Consider the following 18,542-nt stretch of genomic DNA (forward strand, 5'->3'; position numbering starts at 1 on the left):
AGAGGCGAGGATGAATGATTGAATTGTATTCACTCTGAATATTCTTACATGCACAACGTGTGCTGCTATATATATACGACAAATATGGAATAATGAATAAAGAATAAAATGACAGATCATACTAACAGTCCTAACAAACTATACAATCACGTAATGCTGGTGCTCTGTATTATATCAGGTGGATCCGTATGCATGGGAAGTAACTGTAGGCTTGATAGATATTTTCAGGAAAAGTGAAGGCAAAAATGTTTGGATTTAGTGATGCAAAAGTCAGAATTGACTTTTTGGCCAGTGAAGTTTGATGTGAATTTGTAAGATCAGAAACAAGAACTGGGATTCTTGATCCTAGGCTAAGATTTGTAGCCAGGAAAAGAATCATAGTTGTTAAAATAGTGTTAGAGGAGGAGGCTGAGGATGTATAGAGAAAGTAGTCGTAGATGTCAGATGAAGAGTTTAACCCTTGAAACATGAAACCTATTATGCTTCTGGGTGTGCTTGTTGGCCATTTGAATCGGAAACTCAATGATAGAAAGGCTATTCTCTCCTATAGGGAACCCAAATTATATGACCCAAAAGTCCCATTACCAAAAAAACATATTCATAAAAAGGAATAAAAAAGAACAATATTGATTAACTACAAAGATGCAAGTTTCAGCCAAAATAAGGGTTTTAACATTTGTGGTAATCTATACCTTGCAAATATCGCAAAGAGGGATTCATTTGGAAGAATGGTGGAGAAGAGAGGAGCCCCTGCGGAGAGAAAGAGTGACTAACGGAAACAACATTGGTGTTTTTCGGCACATACAAAACTTATGAGACCGTACATTGATGTGTTTATTTCTAATTGGAGGGTGTAAATTCCAGCTTTACACCCATCCAATATTTAGCTTTTCTCTTATATTAATTAGTAATTTAGCATATTATTATAAAAAAAAATAATAATTTAGCATATAATACAAAATTATTTTATATATAATTTAATACAAAATTATTTTATATATAATTATAAATTATATATAAAAATTATCTATAATATAAAAAATATTTTATATAATATAAAAAATTAAAATATATATAAACTAATCCGGTGCGTTGTTAGAAAAAGAAAAATCAGAACCGGACCGATTTAGAATGATTTTGAAAAAAATGAAACCAGTGTCAGATCATCGGTTATATCGGTCCTGTTTGCCAGTTCGCCCGATTTTTTTCACCTTTAGTACCAATAAAGGGAAGAATTGAATGAATTTGACATTTGAGATGGCCGGCCACAAGACAGGATTTCTTCACATGATTACTTGGTTTTTTTCTATAATTGCATTATCAGCCATGGATACTTCCATATTCTATTTTAATCTTGTCAAACTCCTTGCTTCGTGGACGACTTTAGGGTCGTAGAATTCCTGTGTCGATTCTCAATAGCATTTACCAGTTCTTTATAGAAAAAGCTGTGCGATTGCTGCCCATTTGTTTCCATGATTTGCATGGTGCAAGTATGATCCTATCCTCCCGTATATATCAAACTAATTTGGTCAAAGAAGAATAACAAATGGCAAGATGACACACGTAAACCTTGTATGACTTGCAAAGCTTCATGTCGGTATAATTTCTAGCTATGGCTATTTCTCAGAAATTTCGTGAAGATCTTAAATTAATTTATCATATGCCTTGATTGGAACGCCTTGAATGGAACACATGCGGCGCTCGCACGCACACATATAATATCAAAGATATGAGTTGGCAAATTTGTCTTCAGCACTAAATTTCAAGGCAACTTCAGATTTTCTGCATACGACAAATTAGACTATTCCAAAGACTAAGAACATGGCTTTAAAGTTAAACTACAAAGCAATTGACTATCCAGACCTCCCTTCAGTCTATAAAATGGTGCCAAGATTACTACTACATCCATATCTAATAAGATCAAGAGATCAATTAGGAAATCTCTGATAAAAAATGGTTAGAGATCTTGTTTCTCTAGACGTTGGTGCCCATGCACATGATGAATTGGGTGCTGCGTTGAAGAGCTCAAGTGGACTACTTTTGGTGGGTATGATCGTCATGTCTCTCTCAATTATATCAATGGTCATCTTTGCTTGTGGCCATCGAGGCCATGGTGGTAGAGCTGGAGGTGGAGGTGGAGGTTGTGGTGGTGGTGGAGGTTGTGGAGGTGGAGGTTGTGGTGGTGGTGGAGGTTGTGGAGGTGGAGGTTGTGGTGGTGGTGGTGGTGGAGGTTGAGGCGGGTGATAAGAAGGATGTGAGTATTTACTAATTATGTCTTCCAATGAACCCTTTGTAGCATCAAATATATGTGTGTGTATATATATATATATATATACACACATTAAAGAAGAATTAAATAACAAAAGTAAAAGAATATTATATATATATATTCGATTCTCCAGCTAGCATATATATATGCATGCAGTATTATTCCCTCTAAGCTAGTTAGCTGCATCTTCTCCTAATTTTGTTGCAGTTCATGAGCATAAAGAATAGGGGAGTTATTGATGCAGCGATCTGCCCCGGTTTGTTTTCTACTTCAACGTTACTGTTCTATATGATTCAAAGTATACAGCCGTTGAGTTTAATATTATTGATCCTAAATACGAAGAGAAGACAATATATTACGCATGCCATCGTTGCTTATATTTGGAGAAAAGCGAAAGCATATGTCAAGGCTCTGATTAATTAGATAGCAAAAGAAAACTGGTACTTGGACAAAAACCTAATTCTAAATCCCTAATTTCCTCCCAAGTTGCTTCCTCTTTGGCCAGACTGTGCCATTTCACAAGGATTAATTTTTACGCTTATTTGCATCTTATCAATGTATATTGTATTTAGACAACTAGTAATTATACAGTTAATAGAATATGTGATAATGTAGCAACGCGGGGTTGACTCGCAAAGACTCAGAAGTCTTCTTTTTCAATAAATATCATCTCCAAGTGTTTGATCACTTGAACAGTTCAAGACAGAAAAATATAGATACTGCATTAAATGCTCATCTGGAGTCGATACCTACTGTTTCAAAATTTTACGTGAGCAGGATTTAAGTGCTGTAGAGCTTACATGATGTATCTATTTCTTAATTTTCAGAATAGGACCATCTGATATAGTTAGGCAATTGAAGATGATGCCAAGTGACTGAAGGGACTGTAAAAGAAATTTTTGGCTTCTAAAATCTTCTAAACTTTCTTAGTAAAACACGTGCAAGCCTGCAGGATAAGCCTGCCTGCAGATAAATTACAAGCAACCATACAAAGAGAAAGGGCGCCTAAGAATATAGCAACATAAAGGAAATATATTGTGCTCAGACAAAATGCTAAGAGGAACTGCGAAAGACGAAAAGCTGATGCAGAGAAAGGTTTTTAGCAGTATTAGCAGACGAGAGTCGCTGCAAGTTCACCAAGGCAGGCACCTACCACTACTACACTGATAGATATATGACATACCTTTCAATTCCGTAAGAAAATACAACGTCGTCTCGATCGGTTATCAGTTGAACTTATGTAACTACCATTTCTCACACTGCATCACCTAATGAAACCATAAAGAAATCGTTTATACATATTATTGTACCAGAAAAGTTTGCCTCCTGTAGCACACTAAATAGACAAGGAAAACAGAGAAGAGTAGAGCGCACTCTAGGTGCTTGACACAAGGCACAAATAAACTTTTGATCCTTTCCCGTCTATTTTTCTTGATTTCTACAGTGACATTATAGCACGTATATATACACATTTCAGTGAGACTATGAATAATTACAATGATCAATCCTATGGCTGTTATGGACTCAGTTAGTTACACAAGAATTTTCTGGAATCTTGACAGGTGTAATGCTATGAGTAGTGCTTGGAGAAGATTCGTTTGGAGGCCTAGAGGCTGGTGGTGCGCCTTGCTGCTGCTGGTGTGAGGACAATGTTGTCTCAATAGCCCCCCTAGTCAAGCTGCACCGAAGAGATGGTGAGACTTGATCGAAGAAAATTGAACCGGGTAGTGGAAAGTGGCTTGGTGAAGATGTCGGCTATTTGATCCTTGCATGAAACAAAGGAAACTTTGAGAGATTTGGTAGCCACACGTTCACGTACCAAGTGGTAATCAAGTTCCACACGCTTGGTGCGTGAGTGTAAGATCGGATTTGAGGACAAATAAGTTGCACCAATATTATCACACCAAAGTGTTGGACGATTTGGTAGTGAAATACCAAGTTCTCCAAGTAGTGATTGTAACCAAATTAATTCACATACAATGTTGGTGACTGACTTGTACTCTGCTTCGGTTGATGAGTTGGCAATCGTGGGTTGTTTCTTGGATCCCCACGAGATAAGGTGTGAGTCAAGGTACACGCAAAATCCACCAGTGGATTTGCGATCATCAGGACAACCGGTCCAATCAGCATTAGAAACGGCACACAAGGAAGTTTGAGAAGAAGCAAAAAAATGAAGTCCAAAATAGAATAACGCAAGATGCATTTAACGGCTTGCCATTGAGGTACCCAAGGGTGATGCATAAACTGGCAAACCTTGTTAACCGCAAAAGATATGTTTGGTCGTGTAAATGAAAGATACTGCAAGCTGCCCACAGTACTTCGGTAAAGTTGTAGATCTTCAAAAGAGAGTCCATCCAAAATTGAGAGTTTTGTGGACAAGGACATGGGTGTTGAAACTGGTTTAGAATTATGCATGTTGGTGCATTTCAACAGATACAATATGTATTTAGACTGAGACATAAACAGACCAGTGGAGGTTCGACCAATTTCAATTCCTAAAAAATAATATAATGAGCGAGGTCTTTAATTGGAAAAGAAGAATTGAGAGCACTAACAAATTCAGAAATAAGGACAATACTGGACTTAGTGACGATGATATCGTCAACATAGATCAATGCATATAGTGAAACTGCAAACATATTGAAAATAAAGAGTGATGAATCTGATTTTAAAGCAATAAAACCAAGAGATAATAGTTTAGTGCTTAATTTAGAGAACTAGGCCCAAGGGGCTTGTTCGAGTCTATAAAGGGACTTACGCAACTTACACACATAGGAAGGATGATCTGGATTTGCAAACCCTGGTGGCTGAAGCATGTAGACATCCTTCTCCAGGTCACCATGAAGGAAGGTGCTCTGGATGTCCAACTGATGAAGGGGCTAGCCAGAGGAAACAACAATGGAGATTAGAGTTCGGACTGTTATGGGTTTTATCACACGGCTATAAGTTTTGGTAAAGTCGACTCTTGCTTGTTGGTGAAATACTTTGGCAACCAAACGTGCCTTACGACGTTCAAGAGAACCTTTAGCCCGCTATTTGGTTTTAAGAACCCATTTGGATTCGAGGACATTAAGTTGAGAGGAATAGGGTATCAGGTCCCAAGTGTGATTATGGAGAAGGGCTTTGAATTCAGAGGCCATTGCAGCTCTCCATTCAGGGTATTTAGAGGCTTCCGTGAAGGTGGTGGGTTCCTCTGGTATGGAAATCGATTTCGAGATGGTGAGATTCAGTGAGGTGGTCGTGGGTTTTGGGGGTGGTTATGGAGATGTGCCATCCGAATGGAGTAGAGGTTTATGTATGTGAAGTTTGGATCGGGTGGTCATAGGATGAACAGAGGGTGGGTGAGGAGGCAGAGTGCTTGGCGGCTTAGTGATTTCGTGAGGTGTAGAGGAGTTATCAGGTGGGGGAAACAACCTAGAGATGTTTGGGGTTGCTGTCAGGTTAGGTAAGGGACTCATGTGTGGCTGAGGTGTATTTGTGTGGGGCTGGGCCGATATGGATGGAGAGTGGTCAGGCCCAAACGATGAAGGATGGGCAAAAAGGCCAATGTTTGGGCTAGAGGGTTTAGGGTTGGTGGGTTCTGGACGTTGAGAATGGGGAATGGGTAAGGGAAAAAAAGCAGGTGGCCTATTAGCTAGAGGAGAAACAGATTCGGCATGTGAAACCGTGGAGAATGGAAATGTTTTTTTTTTTTTTTTGAAATAGACTTCATTCCATTCAATAAAACTGAAGTTACAACTGTGACTAATCAATACTGAAAAATTCCAGATTACTAGCCAAACTACTCAACTGTGAGGGGCTCCCCCGCCCATAAATTTCTTTATGGCGGACATTGTCTTAACTTCTACACATTCTCTATTGACAACAGTCAATAGAGAATGCGCTCTGTTAAAAAACAGAACTGAAACGACTTCTCTTTCGAAAAAGAGAAGTACTAACACGCTCCACCCGCCCAAGGAGGAGGAGTACAAACACCCATCTTCTTCCAACGGAGGAGTGAGACAGCCACCCACCTTCCTCCAAAGGAGGAGTGGGACTCGACTGCTATGGACCTCAAGTCCAATAGCCTATTTCCTATTATTTATAAAATAAAACAAACAAAATGCATAAAAGCAAAATACATGATCCAGTCTAAAACAAAACCATAAGGCCCAGTCTTAACACATGGCCCATTACACCACAAAGCCCACAGACCAATTCTGTTTGCAAAGGGAGCTAGAGTTTCATCATATACTTGTGCTGCCGCTGACTCCCTTCCTCAACGGATTCACCAGCGCACGGGCACCGGCAGCCACAAGCGGTTCACTGGAGTTGCACTTCGGCAAGATCAGTGGCTTCTGCACCTCCACGAGACATCACGTGATTCTTGTGGAAATGTTGATTCTTGAAATTGGACATCACGTGAGATGTATGTTCGTCCAGTTGGAATATGAAGGCACAAGTAACCTTTGTGGTCCAGGTTATATCCCATGAAGATGCAAGGTTTAGAACGATAATCCATTTTATGACGATTAAATGGACGCAAGTTGGGCCAACATAAACAACCAAATATGCGAAGAAATTTATAATCCGGGGGATGTTTGAAAAGAGATTCAAATGGGGATTTGTTGTGAATTATGGGTGTTGGCATTCAATTTATGACAAAAACGGAAGTGGAAAATGCCTCGGCCCAATACTTGTGGGGAACAAAAGCATGCGCTAAAAGGGAAAGCCTGCTTTCCACTATATGTCTATGTTGTCTCTCAATAGTGCCATTTTGGGCATGAAAGTAAGGGCAAGTTATGCAGTGATTGATGCCCATGGATTGAAAAATTTGGTGGAGGGGTCGAAATTCCCTCCCTAATCGGTTTGGACGGACAAGATTTTGGAAGAGAAGAAATTATGAACATAGTTGATAAAAGCTAAAAAAATAGTAGGCACATTGGATTTAGAAGATAAAGGAAACAACTATATGTATTTAGTGCAATCATCAACTATAGATAAATAGAAACAACATCCATTTGAGGAGGGCACAGGTGCCGGTCCCCATACATCCAAAAATAAAAGAGCAAATGGTGTGTTTGAATGAGAAAGGAAAGGGGGATGAGGTAAGGAGTGAGACTTGGCTTGAGGACAAGCTTGGCATGGGGATAATCGGCCACTATGTGTGACATGTAAGTGAAATTTATTTAATGTGAAAGCTGTGGTTTGGTTGTTGGGGTGGCCAAGACGAGAGTGCCACACGGTAGGGGAAGTTCTTTCACCAATTAAGGCATGGGTGGAAGGGGAGGAAGTTGAAGGTGGCATGGCGGAAACATCATTTGGAAGAATGTAGAGCCTGTCCTTAACGCTGCCCTGAATGAGAGTTGCCTGGGTATACAAATCCTTCACAAAGAAAAAATTAGAGTGAAATTCAAAATATACAGCATTATCAATACAAAATTGATGAACGGAAAGTAAGTTGAGTGTAATAAAAAGGGACATGCAAAAGTTTAGAAAGCAAAAAATTGCCAGTAGAAGTTTAAAGATGAGCTGAACCAATATTTTGAATTGGAAGGTTGGTGCCATCGCCGATGCTAACTTGGTCGGGGCCATGATAGGTAGTAGCATCCAAGTACAGATTGCCAAAGTCAGTAGTGAAGTGGTTTGTTGTAGCGGAATCAGGGAACCAAGCACTGTTGTTGGTCGATGTAGAAGGCACGGAAGTATAATTTGCCGAAAGTGAAGTTAGTGGTGGAGGAGACTGGTATGCATGACCAAATTGATGGTAGCAGTTGGTGACTACATGTCCAGGCTTTTGACAAAGTTGACACAGAGGTGTGTGTTGCATGCGGTTAAAGAACTGAGGAGGTGTTCCCCTGGAAGTCCCACAACTGTGTCGTCCTCGATTGTGAGAGAACCCCCTTCCTTGGTTTGAGTTTGTTCCTTGAGGTTACTGCCGAGGGGTAGTGTTAGCAGCAAGCTGAGTGCCTGATAGGAGAGTATTAGTTTGATGTTGCAAATGGGATTCATGGTTTAAAAGATAACTAAAGACTTGAGGAGAGGTGAGAGGATTTGGGCGTGTGGTAATAGAGGTGACTAAGGACTCATAGTCATTACCGAGGCTAGTAAGGAGGTAAATAATGAACTCTGAATGTGAGAGAGGTGACCAGCAGCTCCAGGAGTAAAGGCAAGGGATGTGGCCTTGTGATAATATTCCTTAACAGAGTCTGAGCCCTTCTTTAATGGAGCGAGCTGGAACTGCATCTGCATTATGTGTGTAGAGCTTTGAGCTGAGCATAAAGTCTCAAGCATAAGCCAGACGTCGCGAGAGGAAGTGTAGGTGAGAACTTGAGCTAGGACATTATCGGACAGAGGGGCATTAATGGCGGTGATGATTCATTGGTCTTGCAACACCCAGTTGGAGTTTTTTCGGTTTGGCGCACCTTTGAGAGTTGGGGATGGTGGTGGGATGGAGCCATCTACATAACCAAGAAGACGATGACCCTTGAGGAAAGGCAAGATTTGGGCCTTCCACAAGAGGTAATTATCAATGGTGAGTTTAATAGTGATAAAATGTGTGGAAGAGTTGATGATGGTGGGATTAACAAAGGGTGGGGGGATAAACGATGGAGGATTCTGGGGTGGTCATTTGAGTTTAATACTTGGTAGAAGTAAATTAGAGAAGGGAAAAGAAAAAGAAATAACAAAGAGGAAGAAGGATGTTAGTCAAGGTGGCTCTGAATACCATAAACAGACAAGGAAAAGAGAGACGAGTAGAGCGCACTCTAGGTGCTTGACACAAGGCACAAATGGAAATAAACTTTTGATCCTTTCTCGTGTATTCTTCCTGATTTCTACATTAACATTATAGCACATATATATACACATTTCAGTTAGACTAGGAATAATTACCATGATCAATCCTACGGCTGTTATGGACTTAGTTAGTTACATAAGAATTTTCTGGAATCTTGACAGGTGTACTACTATGAGTAGTGCTTGGAAAAGATTTGTCTAGAGGCCTAGAGGTTGGTGGTGCGCCTTGCTGCTGCTGGTGTGAGGACCGTGTTGTCTCAATACACACCATTTAAGAAACTATGTATGCACCGTCTCTGCATCAGTTTAGAAGAATGGTATGGCCTACGGAATGGATGTCCGAGCTAATTGAAGGGTAATTCTCTAATGTCTAATTAATTTCTCTCTTTTCCAAGATCAATGACATACTAGCGTGCCTACGTTAAATCTGTACATTAAAAAAAAAAAATACATCTTAAAGAAATAAAGAGATCTATATGATCTTTTACCTCCAGCATTTGGATTTGAGAACTGTAAAAAACCTACAAAAGAGAGTAGAGATTCCGCTTTTAAAACGGTACCCTCTTTGTAGAGCTTGGGTTGTGACCAAGAAATTGGTCTCAAAACCTTTTTTTTTTTTCCTTTTTTCACCACTTTTGCACTGTGGTTGTTGTATTGGGGTATTTGTTCGGGAACCCCACCCCGTAACATATATCATCTTTTATTTTAATGAAGTTTGTTTGGTAAGACAAAAAAAAAAAAAAAAAAGTAGAGAATTTTTTGTAGAGAATGGACTTCTAGTCTTTTGCCTTGGAACTTTATGGGTGAGTCTAATGGAAAATACAAACCCTTTTATATAAGCAAGACTAGGGACCTTTTTTTTTAATGATATAGAAGAGCCGCAGGCCACATGTCCAATAGTAACCCTGTCCCAATTTTATTAATAGCCTCACTTATGGCGAAGGAATACTGTGGTAACAAAACCGACACTAGGCATTTAAAGATAAGGCACTAAAACCATCCCTTGTAACCAATCAAAATAAAAAAACAACCAAAACAACCAAGAAAAAAAAAAAAAAACTATAATCTAACATGAGTTAGACCAACCTTATCCAATCTAAGAATACCACTCAAATTGTAAGGCAAAGTACCAAAATCAACAAATGTATTATTATGACCTTCCTCTCCCCTTTGAGCGAGGAAATCGGCTGCATTATTCTCTTCCCGAAATTGATGTTGAATTGTGAAATGCACATCCTCTAATGAGACTAAAAGTTCCTCCCAATAATCCCATAAGTACCGAGTTGTGCACTTGCGACAAGCTAGCCTAGAAACCACCAAACTAGAATCACTCTCAATAACAATCTGATTGAAACCCAACTCTTTACATAAAGAAATACCATGAATTAGCGCCCTTAATTTAGCCTCAATTGTTCATACCCTGCCCAGAAAAAGAAGAGAAAGCCCCTTTCCAATTACCATGATGGTTGCGAATGATGCCACCTCCACCACACCTCCCCGAGTTGCCACGACAACTCCCATCTACATTCAGCTTAACCCATCCGATATCCAGATTTCCCCAATAAACAAGTCTTCGTCTAGGCCGAACACGGTCAACATAAGGAATTTGAAGAGCCCGAAGTATACTCTCATCTCTATACGAAAAAGGCCAATGTTTCACAATAAGAGATGAAATCTTTTGTAACCATATTTTTACTGCCATCCAAACCTCGAACGCCAATTCATGTTTATTTTCCATCTGCGCCTTACATCTTCGCATCTGAAGATGCCATGTGATAATAGATGAAATAATTCCAACCAAAATTCCCCTATGGCTCGATTTCTTTGCCAAGATGAACCATTGCAGAACAGTCGTCCACCAAGACATCCCAACCACATAATTCATCCCCAGATCCGTGACAGCCATATTCCAAACTGCTGCCGCTATACTACCCATACGTAATACATGGTTTAAATCCTCAGAGTGGCCTTGAATGCAGCAATTGCATTGAGAAACTAGAGGTATTCCAAGTGCTTGTACCGGAGAGTCCACAAGCAACCCATTAAAGTGAGCTTTCCACATATAGACGAAAACTTTCTTTGGAAGGAAGTGGTGCCAAATCCAGTCCATACCTATTTGCTCAATACCCTTTATACGGATGACTTCCCACGCTGAGGCCGATGTAAACACTCCAAATCCTTCTAGTTTCCATATGGTAATATCGTATCCAGTCTTCCTAGCCACAATTTCCGATTAGCTGAAAATTCTCATCCCATGCTCCATCTACCTGGACGTCCTTAATTCTTAATTCTGCATGTGCAACGTCCCGATTGGAAGCGAGAGGACCACTTGCCAACCAGTGATCAAACCAGAATGAAACATTGCCCTCCCTCACTTTCACTATGACATTATCTGCTACCTTAGGAATAACCTTCACAATAGACTTCCAGAAACGAAAAGTTGTCCGTCTAGCCTCAGCCATTAAAATGTGACCTTGTTTTAAATATTTTGCTCAAAAAAACTGGGTCCAAAGGTTATCCACCGTTAGTAATCTCCACAAAAATTTCATGTGGAGTGACCTCTACACTTCATGAAAATTCCTCAAACCAATACCCCCTTCCTTATAAGGTTTACAAAGACGATCCCATGCACACCATTTCATTCTTGGCTTGCCAATTCAAATCACCCCAGAAAAATGTTTAGAGCAATGAGTTTACTTTAGAAACCACCTTGAGTGGCACATGTAACACCGACAGAAGGTGCATGGCCATACATGACATAACATGTTTGAGGAGTTTAAGACGGTACCTTGAGATAGCAAAGTTAATTTCCAACCATCTACTTTTCTCTGTATCTTCTTAATAAGTGGCTCTAGTTCCCTTGAAGTGAGCCTACCAGAAACCAAAGGTGCTTCCAAGTAAGTGACTGGGAACTTGCCTTCCACAAGACCAAATAATCGCATGAGATTACGTCACCAAACTTCTAGAATGTATTTAGAGAAGAAAAACACCAACTTATGTTTGTTAATTAATTGCCCTGACACTTTTTCATATTCCTCCAAAGTTCGCATAAGATGCTGAACCGAACGCTTGCCACCATTCACAAACACTAAGAGATCATTTGCATAAAGTAAATAAGAGACAAGAGGAGCACCCATTGGATGTGAAAAACTTCCAATTCGACCTCTTCAAAATGTTTGCAAAGTAATCTTTATAAAACCTCCTTCATAATAATAAATAAATATGGGGAAAGCAGATCCCCCTGTTGTAGACCCGAGATGGTTGGAAAAAACCCTTGTAACTACCATTCATCATAATGAAGAACCAAGGTGACTGAATACATTCCCCCACCATATTACAAACCTGGCTAGAAACCCAAAGGAAGTTAAAACATTTAGCAAAAAATTCCAATCCATGCGGTCGTAGGCATTAGCCATATCAATCTTCACCATAATGTTGCCACCCTTGGTTTTCTTATTCATTGACTGAACTAATTCTTGCGCTAAAGTAATATTTTAAAAAATGCTACAACCTAGAATAAAAACTCCTTGTTCAAGCAAAATCAACTAAGCTAAGAAAGGTATCATTCGATGCATGATAACCTTAGAGAAAATTTTATACGCAATTGAGTAAAGGCGTATCGGACAGAACTTGTCAAAACTCTTGGAATCATCAACCTTTGGAATCAACACCAAATAAGAAGCCGTGTAACATCTAGGCAAAGTAGAACTTGAAAAAAAAATCCTTTGCTGCGTCGATGACATCGTCTTTTATTAAATCCCAACAACTCAGAAAGAAACCCGATCCATAACCATCAGACCCTGGCAAACTCTCTTTCGGGATTGATTTCAGTGCATCATAAATCTCAGCCTCAAATGGAGCCCTACCAAGAGCCACATTATTTTCCTCAAAGATCGAACACTGAATAAGTGAAGAAAGATCCACCTATTTAACATCAGAATGAGTCTTAAGAAAATTCTGGAAATAATTTAAAGCCCCATTATGGACCTGTTCAACTCCAAAATGGTGCCATTCTCAAGTTTCATGGAAGAAATGATTTTATTTTTTCTCCATTGGTTAACCACCGCATGGAAACATTTTGTATTCTGATCCCCTTCTGCAAGCCATTTCTTTTTAGCCAATTGAGAAAGTCTGGCTGCTTCCCTTTGTTCCCAGGTATCCAATTCAAGTTTAGTAACCAAAAAATCAACTTCGACTTCATGATCGTAGCTGCCTTGAAGACGACTCTCAAAAATCTACTGTCTCTCTTCTAGCTCTTTAATATTTTGCCCAACATGCCCAAAGACATGTTTATTCCATGCTCGGAGTGCTATCTTTGTTTTCTTCAGCTTTTCTGCTAAACATAAAAGACCCATAGCCTGAGTAGGTTTCTTCCAAACGTCTTCCACACATGTTTTAAAATCCGCATGAGTATTCAACATATTTTGGAAGCGAAAAGCAAGACTATGGACCACCTTACTTATTACTCCTACAACCTTTGGGCAACCCTCACTATTTTATCAATAAAAAAATAGCAAGGGTTAACCACTTTATTTATTTAAGGACAATTACCTATACTTGATAGATAAAGTGAATTATCTTAGATGAAGTGAACCACCTTATGAAAGACAAATGGTTTTCTAGGAAACCAAAAGTTTAATATTCTCCCACTTGGTTCACTTAATAGGTAAAACTGAAATGGCCAAAAGTCCTAAATTCTATCAAGGTATCCTGTACACAAACCTGTACACAAACCATGGCGGTATTGCTCTCTATAGTGGGGATTTCCCTTCCATGCGTCACAATACATACTATCCCTTAAAATACTTTATGAACAACTAATAAAAGTCATTCGTGTCCAACTTAATCACCCAATGGATAAAACAAATTCGTTACTTTATGCGCAAAATTAAAACTGAATTCAACTTTATTCTTTGTGGAATATATAGTAACATGAGAGAGATTACAATTTAGATAGGCCCATACAATCCACATGACCTTGAAGCTGTTTTACTGGTAAACCCTTGGTCATTAGATCACCTAACATCAAATCTGTACTGGTGTGCTCAATATACACCACATTATTTTTTATGCTTGCTCTTACACTTAAACACTTTATGTTGATTTGCTCACTCTTATTGTTCTTGGAGAAGAACACTGCAACAATTTTATCACAAAGAATCTTTATTGGTCTTTGAATGGAATCGACAACTTTAAGACCAAAAATAAAATTCTTCAACCACATAGCTTGTGTCGTTGCTTCATAGCACGTAATAAACTCTACCTCCGTAGTAGACGTAGCAACTATAGATTGCTTCGTACTCTTTCAGGATATAGCTCCTTGAGTAAGAAGAAAGATATATCCAGAAGTAGACTTTCCAGTATCTACACAACCAGTAAAATTTGAATCTAAATAGCCAACCACTTGAAAATTTTCTGTATGCTTGTAGGCATGTAGTCCTTGGTTCCTTGCAAATACCACATTACCTTCTTTGCAACTATCCAATATTGAAGACCTAGGTTACTTTGATAAAGACCCAATAATCCAACCACTAGACATATGTCTGGACAGGTGCAAACTTGAGCATACATCAAGCTACCCACTACAGATGCATAAGGCACACTTTTCATCAGCTCTTGTTCCAAAGCATTTTCAGGTGATCGACCTTTATGAAATTTATCATCTTTGATTATGGGAGCTAGAGGCCTTACAATCTTTCATACCGAATCTCTGTAAAACTTTTTCAATTTAGGCCTTTTGAGACAGTTTTAAGACTCTTTGTTTTTTGTCTTTGTGAATCTCTATGCCAATGACATAAGAGGCTTCACCCATATCCTTCCTTCCAAAGTTTTGTGAGAGAAATTGTTTAGGCTCATGTACTAAGCCCAAATCATTGCTTGCAAGAAGAATATCATCTATATAAAGAACTAGAAAAATGTATTTCCTCCCACTGACCTTAAGGTATGTACATTGATCAACAAGATTCTCGATATAACCGTATGAGATGAGAATCTTGTGAAACTTTAAATACCATTGATTGGTAGCCTATTTTAGTCCATAAAGAGACTTTTTCAACTTGCATACTTTCTGACTATAGTCACTGAAACCCTTAGGTTGTTTAATGTATACCACTTCATCAAGATCCGCATTAAAAAAAGCTGTCTTCGCATCCATTTGATGTAGCTCTAAATCAAAATAAGCTATTAAGGCCATGATTGTCCTCAATGAATCCTTCTTAGATACAAGAGAGAAGGTTTCATGATAATCTATGCCTTCCTTCTAAGTGAATCCTTTAGCGACAAGTCTAGCCTTTTATCATTCAACATTACCAGAAGAATCTTGTTTGGTTTTATTAACCCATTTGTAGCCAACTGTTGCCACCCCTTCTGGTAATTCGATGAGATCCCAGACTTGGTTCTTATAAATGGATTCTAGCTCATTCCTCACAGCATCCAACCAAAATGTAGATTTATCTCTACTAAGGGCTTGTGAAAAAGTAATTGGGTCTTCTGAAAGTCCAATGTCAAAATCAAACTCAATTAGGTATACAATGCAATCATTTGGAATAGCAAGCCATGTATTCTTGAGGATCTTCTTAGAGCCACTACTTCGTCATTTGGAGATGACTCAATTGGCTTAGACTGTAAATGAGGAATAACTTCAGGTTGAACCTCATTTACGAGAACATGCTGTTCTTGAATTGGTGTCACTGCATGATCTTGCGATCTATTTTTCCTTAAGATAACCATTCTTCCTCCAAAAGAAGGCAAAGTAGCATGTTCAGGTGTTTCCTCAAAAGTGATCTCTTAAGGATTCGCACTCCCACTAGGTTCAATATCCTCAAGAAACCTTGCATTTTTAGATTAAAAAATTCTAGGGCTATGAATGGGACAATAAAATCAATATCCTTTAGAGTTACTTTGATACCCAATAAAGAAACCGTTAGTTGTCCTTGGGTCTAATTTGTTTATTTTAGGATTATAAATCCTAACTTCAGTAGGACAACCCCATATGTGTATATGATTTAAGCTTGGTTGTGACCCTTTCCACAACTCAAAATGTGTTTTAGAGACAGACTTGGATGGAACCCTATTCAATAAATATACTGCAGTTTTAAAAGCTTCACTCCACAAGAAAAGTTGCATGTTAGATTTACTAATCATGCTCTTTACCATATCCATTAGCGTATGGTTCATTCCTTCTGCAATACGATTTTATTGTGGTGTGTTAGCATTGAATATTGTGCAAGAATACCTTCCTCCTGAAGGAAATTTGCAAATGGACCCTTATTTTGTCTCTATTCTGTGTACTTACCATAACATTATCTTCCTCTATCAAATCTTACGGTCTTAATTTTATTTTCACTTTGATTCTCTACTTCTATTTTTTTAGAAGGATAATGATACCTTCGAGCTTTATTGATAACCCCCACTTATGGTGGAGGAATACGTGATTACAAGTCAATACCAATAGAAACCTTATTACCAATACATTACAACAATCAATAACCCAAATAAAAACCCCAATTAAAAATAAATACATCAACTCAAGAACATCTCAAATAAGGAAAAGACAATTTGTCAGTGCGAATCAAACCTTTAAGATATTTTGGAACATGCAATAAAGATCTCCAAACAAAAGTCGAACCTTGAGCTCCCATTTTAGCCAAATAATCCACCGGCACATTTTCTTCCCAATATATATGGTTAATAACAAAATTACCACCTCTGAACAATCTCATAACCTCCTCCCAAAACTCTTCTAAATACCAAACACCACAACGCTGTTTATGAATCTAGGTTACACAAACCAATGATTCAGACTCTAAATCCACATGTTGTAGCCGAAAGCATGGCAATATTTCAAACCAATTAACAAAGCCTTCAACTCAACTAGATTGTTAGTACCAGCCCCAAGATAGCATGAAAAAGAAAGCACCATATCCCCATGTATATCCCAAATTAATCCACAGACTCCTAGACTCCCCGGATTACCAAGACTGTAGCCATTAATATTCAACTTAAATCTTCCCTGCCTTGGCTTCACCCAAAAAACTAATTTAATCCAATCCGGTTTAATCGGGATAATAGGAATATTCAAATCACTCAGCCTTTCCTCATCAGCAAATGAAAGCTTTGTAAACTTAGACAAATTGCTTTGCAGTTTCTCAAGCCAAACACAAATAGATCTCCCAATCTCTTTCGTCGATATGCATCTTCCTTCCATTCTTGCCTTACACTTGCATTGCCACAGCTTCCAAGTAATAATACAAGGAAGTAGACCCAAAATACAACCAACCTTGGACGAACTAGTAGCACGTCTAAACCAAAGCAGCACCATGTCAGACCAATGTTTATTTGGATATTACGGCATGCCCAAAATAGCAAAAAACCTCTTCCAAATAGCAGAAGCAATGTCACCTGCAGCAAGAACATGATTTAAATCCTCATATCTACCTCTCTCACAACAATCGCACTTGGAAGTAATTGGAATTCCAACTCTTCTCAATCTATCATCACCACTTCACCTGTTATGAAAAGCCTTCCACATTAATATTGAGATTTTTTTTTGGTAAAGCTTCATGCCACACCCAATAAGACCAAGGCACAACATGAGCAGTCACATGAATACACTTCCATGCGCTCTTTGTGGAGAAATAACCATCTTTATTATTGAGCCAGACTAGAATATCTTGACCAGATTTCTGTGCACCCAAGAACCGATATATTTCATCCATTTTTTGTAAACCAACAAGCCTCTCTAAAACTTCAAGATCCCAACCATTTGAGACTCTTAATTCAACCAACGTCAACCTTGGCGTACCTACAACAGGAAGAGTATTGGCAAGAGGACCTCCATCCAACCCATGATCCCACCAAAATGAAATATATTGATCTCTGACTTTCCATTTCAAAGTTTCTAAAACCACCAGAATGCAGTTCACCACCATCCTCCAAAACCGATATCCCTTTTTTGATCTATAAAGAAACATGTTTATCCCCCATCTATTTTGCACTAAAAAGCTAAGACTAGAGATCATCCCCAGTCATAACCTTCCATGCAAATTTCATATGAAAAGAAGTCTGCACCTCAACAAAATCCCGAAAATTCCCCCCTCTTCAGTCGGCTTGCACATAGCCTTCCATGCAACCGATTTCTTTTTTTCCTTTCCATCATGCTAGCCCCAAAAAAAGGAGTTAAACAGCCTATTCAGATTCTTCAATACCAACCATGGTAATTGAAGAGTAGACATAATATGAATAGACATACTAGATAAACATGCTTTAACGACACCAACTTACCACCAACCTAAAGGCATTTTAATTTCCACCCCCAAGTTTATTCCTCACCCAATTTGAAAGAGGTTCCAATTGCAAATTAGTATGTTTACCAGTGACAATAGGCTCACCAAGGTAAGCAAAAGGAAAACTCCCTTCAATGAATCCAGTAATACTAAGTAACTCCCTCTTCCGACCTGAGGAAAAATGCTTAGCAAAATAAATAGCCATTTTCTCC

At 38.8% G+C, this 18,542-nt stretch overlaps 1 long non-coding RNA gene across 1 annotated transcript; it reads left to right on the plus strand.

Annotated features, from left to right (window-relative positions):
* The first annotated feature begins 2,234 nt into the window (after positions 1–2,234).
* On the plus strand, positions 2,235–4,262 carry LOC122280027. The gene is made up of 2 exons (XR_006229711.1): positions 2,235–3,463; positions 3,832–4,262. It is a non-coding gene; the product is annotated as an uncharacterized LOC122280027 (long non-coding RNA).
* The last annotated feature ends 14,280 nt before the right edge of the window (positions 4,263–18,542 follow it).

Source organism: Carya illinoinensis, chromosome 10, assembly GCF_018687715.1.
Source record: "Carya illinoinensis cultivar Pawnee chromosome 10, C.illinoinensisPawnee_v1, whole genome shotgun sequence".
Taxonomy (NCBI): Eukaryota; Viridiplantae; Streptophyta; class Magnoliopsida; order Fagales; family Juglandaceae; genus Carya; species Carya illinoinensis.